The sequence below is a fragment of the Sminthopsis crassicaudata genome, chromosome 1, assembly GCF_048593235.1.
Source record: "Sminthopsis crassicaudata isolate SCR6 chromosome 1, ASM4859323v1, whole genome shotgun sequence".
In the NCBI taxonomy this organism is placed as follows: domain Eukaryota; kingdom Metazoa; phylum Chordata; class Mammalia; order Dasyuromorphia; family Dasyuridae; genus Sminthopsis; species Sminthopsis crassicaudata.
Window position 1 is genome coordinate 31,059,503 of NC_133617.1, and position 5,628 is coordinate 31,065,130.

Here is a 5,628-nt window from a genome sequence, read left to right on the forward strand (position 1 = left end):
ACTTCAAGAGCAGAAGTCCACTTCGTCATGTTGGCCATCACCTAAGGGGGTGAAAGATCAGAAAAGGAAGTGATGTAGGAAGGGAAGGAATCCCATGCCTGCCTTAGCACCCATAGAATCAATCAACAAATCCGCCAGCATTTATTAAGTGCCATCCATGTACCAGGCACTACCAGGAATACAGAGACAAACATGCCATGAACCCCGGCCTCAAGGAGCTTAGAGAAAAAGAACTCAAATGCATCAGGTGGGTAAATTTAAATTTAAGGCAAAATTCTCCCTCATTTCTTTTTAGAGGTGGGGAACAGTGGGTATGAAATACTACCTCTGCTATTGGACCTATTTGATCTCTTGGTTTGTTTGCGGAACTCTCTTTTTAAAATTCTATGTTACAAGAAATAAAGGAGTGTAAGGAACATATTGAGAAGCGAAAATGTTAACAAATAACAAATATTAATATTTTTGAAGGTGCTATGGCAGAATGAGGATTAGAATTACACATCATAAAAAGACATAGAGGATTTTGTTCTGCACCCAATGAAAGCATTACTCAGTTTGATGATCCCTGGCACATTCAGTCCTTTTAGCCTGGCAACTGAAGGTCAGAAATTTAGTCTAAAGGATCATCTACTTCAGGAGTCCTCATTTAATAGGGTTTGAGATTGGTATAGTTGGTTCCTGCTAAAAAAGTCTTTAATGAAACCTTAAAGAGCAAATAATTGTCCACGTATGTCACAAAAATTTTTTTCCTCTGTGACAAGAATGTGCATCATGCTCATCCACACAACAATGTAGGTGTTCGTGTGGCAATTACATCAAACTCTGATCATTTCTAAGTATAACGTGTTGCAAGTTTTCAACCTGTCATCAAACTTTTTTCAAACCACCACAAGAGTTCAACATCAAGCACAAACCAATACAAAACACATGTTCAGACATACACATACTCTCATTTATATTCCACAGACTTCACCAGAATAGTTCCCATCTCCTTACCATTACCCTATAATCCTGCATAATCAAAGGATCAAGCAAAAACACTTTCATTCCTGCAGCACAAAATGTCAGGCGATTTGAAAACCATTATCGTGGGGTATGTGTATTGTAAGCGCCATATTGAAATTATCACAGACCATCTCAAATGTTCCACAGAAACAAACCTCACATGACGTCTCATTGCAGCATGAAACTGTCTTCCAATTTTTCTTTCATTATTATTATTATTTTTCTATCGATTGGATTTTTAAAGGAACTCATCAATACTGGCCAGTAGTTCAGTAGCGTTTCTATGAGAGTGTAGCTCTGTGTCAGTGGAAAAAGAGAAGAAAATCATATCTGAAGAGATTCTTTACAACGGTTTAAAACAAAGATATACATGCAATTGAACTTTAAGTATATTTATCATTTAATATAATGCTTGCTTGTCATTAACCAGTAGAAAAATGAACATTTTATATCGGAACTAGCTATTCATTTTAGCTGATTGATTAGGTAGCTATATCTTCTAAAGTCCGTGCATACTAATAAATCCAGTATTTAGCTTCAAGGGAGGGTCCTGATGTCTATCTGTTGCCTTGAAGCAAAGTTTCTTGAAAGAATATGCTACTGTATCAATCATGCTAATGCAGGGTTGTTACATATTTAACAAGCATTGGATATAAAATGAATTTTTTTTTGTGAAATTTTGTGAAATTTTTGTTTTTAAAATTACAGCAACCCCTTTATCATTGGATAAAGAGTGGAAGTATATGAAAAGGATTTTGAAAAATATATTAGTGAAGAATCTAAAAAAAATCCATTTAGATGAATTCTGTGATTGAGAAATTTGCAAAAATCATTCAATATTATATAATTCTGAAATGACATACAAAGACATTTGAGATGCCTGCATTACGAGAGGCCTGAAAAAGAGGAAATATAATGAAAACTACATTAAGTTCAAATTCTTATTTATTATAGATAATTAATATCCACTCATAACTATAATGTGTAATTTTGGAGTTTTTGCCAATAGCAACTTAAAATCTTTTCTTGACATTTACAATCAAAATGTGAAAGCCATGTTGATAAGTCTGTTATTCTTTATTCAATAAAATGTGAAAATCTTATATTTATTCATTATTAATGTGAATAAAAACATTTAGTAAGTTTTCAAGTTGCAAAAATTAGAATTCATACTATTACAGAATAATTAATTTTGCCTGTTATTATTCAGTCCTGTCTGACTCTGTGACATCATTTGGGGTTTTCCTGGCAGAGATATTGGAGTGGTTTTCCATTTCCTTTTCTACTTCATTTGACAGATGAGGAAACTGAGACAAATAGTTAAGTGATTTGTCCATTGTGTCTGAGGTCACATTTTAACTCAGGGAGTCTTCCTGACTCTAGACCCAGAACTGTGCACTATAGTAACCCTTAGCTGTTCTCTTATAGGTAATATATTAAATACCCTGGGAAGTCACAACACAATTTTTTGGTTGTTGTTGAATCGGGTTTGTGGAACAACAAAACACTGAGAACTTCTCTCTGGTCTAATCTCGTTTTTAGAGGAGGAAATTGAAGTCCAGGAAGGAAAAAAGATTTGTGTAGAGTCCACAAGAAGTTGGCTTGCAGATCACAAGTTTTTATAGACAGGAACAGTTGGTAAGTGCTTAACAACCAGTTCTGGAAACAACACACTTTAAAATTTAATTTACATGATTAAGACTCCCTTTAACACTTTCTTAAGAATAGACAATCAACAAAATAATCAAGAAACAAGCTTGGTCTGCCCTGTTTCTCCCTCTCCCCCATATTACAGTTGAAGAAACTGAGGGCTCGACAGGCAGTTCAGAAGCCAAGCTTGATCCCAGGTGGTTGAGCTCCAAAATGTGGACACTTTTCACTACTATACCAGAGAATACAATATGGGTTTTTAAAGGATGAGGAGGGATTCTACAGTTGGGAAAGAAGAGAAGAAATATTATAAATAAATATAAATACAATTCATTCCAAACACCTTAGCAAAGGTCCACGACTGCCTTCTGGGGCCTAGTTTTATGGGCAAAGTGGGCAACAGAATTTGGGCAACAGAAACCCACTCACAGGCCCTGAGAATTCCATTTATATAATTCAATTACACACCATTTCAACTATCTTTACTAATTAATTAAAGCCTGCTGGCTTGACATCTGGCACTTTCACCAGGGCAGTGTCAGGCAGGTGGTCAGCCCTGCTCAGCCCTGCTCATCATCGCCACTTCCTTGTTAATTCAGCAGCTCTGGGTTTTCATCACTGTGGGTGCTCTCTCCTCCACCGGCACAGACAGACCCACCATAAGCCCTCCAACCCTTTTCTAAATGCTTTCATAAGTGCTTGTAACCACAGAGCTGGTCTCCTGGAAGACAATCTGTCAGAGATAAACTTCTCCCAGCTCACCTAGACAGGCTCTTGGCCCCCAGCCCCACATAAAGAGGTTCAGGTTCACCTATCCGGCTCGTATCTCATTAGTGGTAAACCAATCCTTCTAAAGTACAAGGTTGGCTATATCGCTACTCCGGTGCTCAGAAAGCTTCATAGCTCCCTATTACCTCTAGGACCAAACACAAATTCCCTTGTTTCATTTTAGTTCCAACCCATCCCCCCACACACATTATGTTCCAGCCAAACTGCCCTCTGTTATTCTCATGGAAGGACATCTATGTCCCAACCCTATCCCTCTGCTTTCCCCATGCTTTGAATGTACCTCCTCTCACCCACCCCTTAGAGAATCATGGGGTCACAGTTTCAGAGCTGGAACAGAACCCAAACATCACTAAGTTTAACCCCCTCATTTTTCAGATGAGGAAACTGTCTTGTCATCTTGTAAATATTTAAGGCCAGGCTTTTCTGATCCTGAATCCAATACTCTTTCCACTACTTTACACTTAGCTTCTCTTAAAGCACCCTTATTTGTTGATGTTCTCTTCCTTGTGGGATTACAGTACTTGTTATTTATGTGTGGGTGTAGAGCATCAACCGTGTTGTCCTCTCTAAGAATGCACCCCATTTTAATATTTATCAAATATATATGTCTTGATTTATACCCATAGCTCCTGCATTAGAGCATAAGTGAGGGGAGGGACAGTGTAGCCCTAGCACTTAGCAGAGCTCCTGGAACATAATCGGTGCTTAATAAATATTTATTTGTTTGATCTTTTTTTCAAAAATGTTCACCCCAGTGCCCAGTGTCTGGCACGTAATTAGTGCTTTATAAATGTTGCTTGACACAGTCGACCCAAAGAGCAGTCTTAATAGAGCTTCTCTTCTGTGAGCAGAGCTCCGATCCACCTCCCTGGGATGATAAGCTACAAGAGGAAGGTTTTAGGGAACTATGTGCTAGCATTTCATTTTTCTTTTATAAGGATCTAATAATTTTTATTAAAGTAATCATAATCACAATGATAGTTAACATTATATGATATATGTATATATCTAATTATATATATTAAAAGTTTATAAAGTGCTTTTATATTTTTTTATCTCATTAGAGCCTCACAACAATCTTGGCTATTTTACATTCTTCCTATTTTACAAATGAGGAAACTGAGGCAAAGAGGAGTTAAAAGTGACTTGCTCAAGCCACAAAGCTAGAAAATATCTAAAACAGGATTTATATACTTTGGTTTTTCTGACTTCTCAAAATGTGGTTGGGAGATCTGGGGTCAAAACCATTTTCATAATAATATATATAATTCATAATAATGTTTATTATTATAGTAATATTTAATATATTATATCATATACAACATATAGTATATTATTATATTAATATTTAATAAAATTAATATTATATTATTATAATGTAATCTATAATTCACAATAATGCTGTAAATCTTACTAGATTTGGTGGGATTCAAATCTAACATAAACAAGCTATTTAGGAAGATGAGCATTAAATTTTTGGAACATAAAGGGATCATGAGACCCCCAAATTTGAGAGTACCTGCCCTGTGTTGCTAAGCTGCTCTTGGTACCTTGTTCTTATCGGTGTAAATGTTTTGACTCATGTGTACAGATGGGACCTGCTCATGAATGACCTTTCATGCTACATGACTCTCATACACATGATCTTTGTTGTTGCTCAGTCATTCCAGTATTGTCCAACTCTTTGTGGCCCCATTTAGGGTTTTCCGGCAGAGATGCTGGAGTGGTTTGCCATTTCCTGCTCCAGTTCATTTGACAGATGAGGAAACGGAGGCAATCAGAGGAAAGTGACTCGCCCAGGATCACACAGCTAGTAAGTGTCTAAGATGTCTTTCTGATTCTAAGCCCAGAGCGCTATCCCCTTCAATCTAGTGGGGAAGACAAGATGCAAAAGGAAGCTGAGAGGGAGGCGGGGAAGGGAGAGAAGGAAGGTAAGGTGTATATGTTCATTCAACATTTATTCGACAAACATTTATTATTAAGTGACCACTCTGGGCCAGACACTGTACTAAGCAATGAGGATACAAAGACCGACTAGAACTGACTTTCAAGGACGTGGGGAGAAACAACGTATATACATGTGTACAAAATACACACAAAGTAGGCACCAGATAATTTCCAGGAAGGAGGAGGGACACTAGCATCTGGGGGGAAGGGGAAAGCTGTGGGGCAAGAGGTGACACC

General features: G+C 37.3%; 1 protein-coding gene across 1 annotated transcript in view; it reads left to right on the forward strand.

Moving 5' to 3' along the window:
- The first annotated feature begins 5,171 nt into the window (after nt 1-5,171).
- HVCN1 (hydrogen voltage gated channel 1) overlaps nt 5,172-5,628 on the forward strand; it is a 45,932-nt gene continuing 45,475 nt past the window's right edge. Inside the window, exon 1 of the mRNA XM_074297467.1 lies at nt 5,172-5,257. The gene's annotated coding sequence lies outside the window, so the exon portion shown is untranslated. The remainder of the gene's footprint in view (nt 5,258-5,628) is intronic.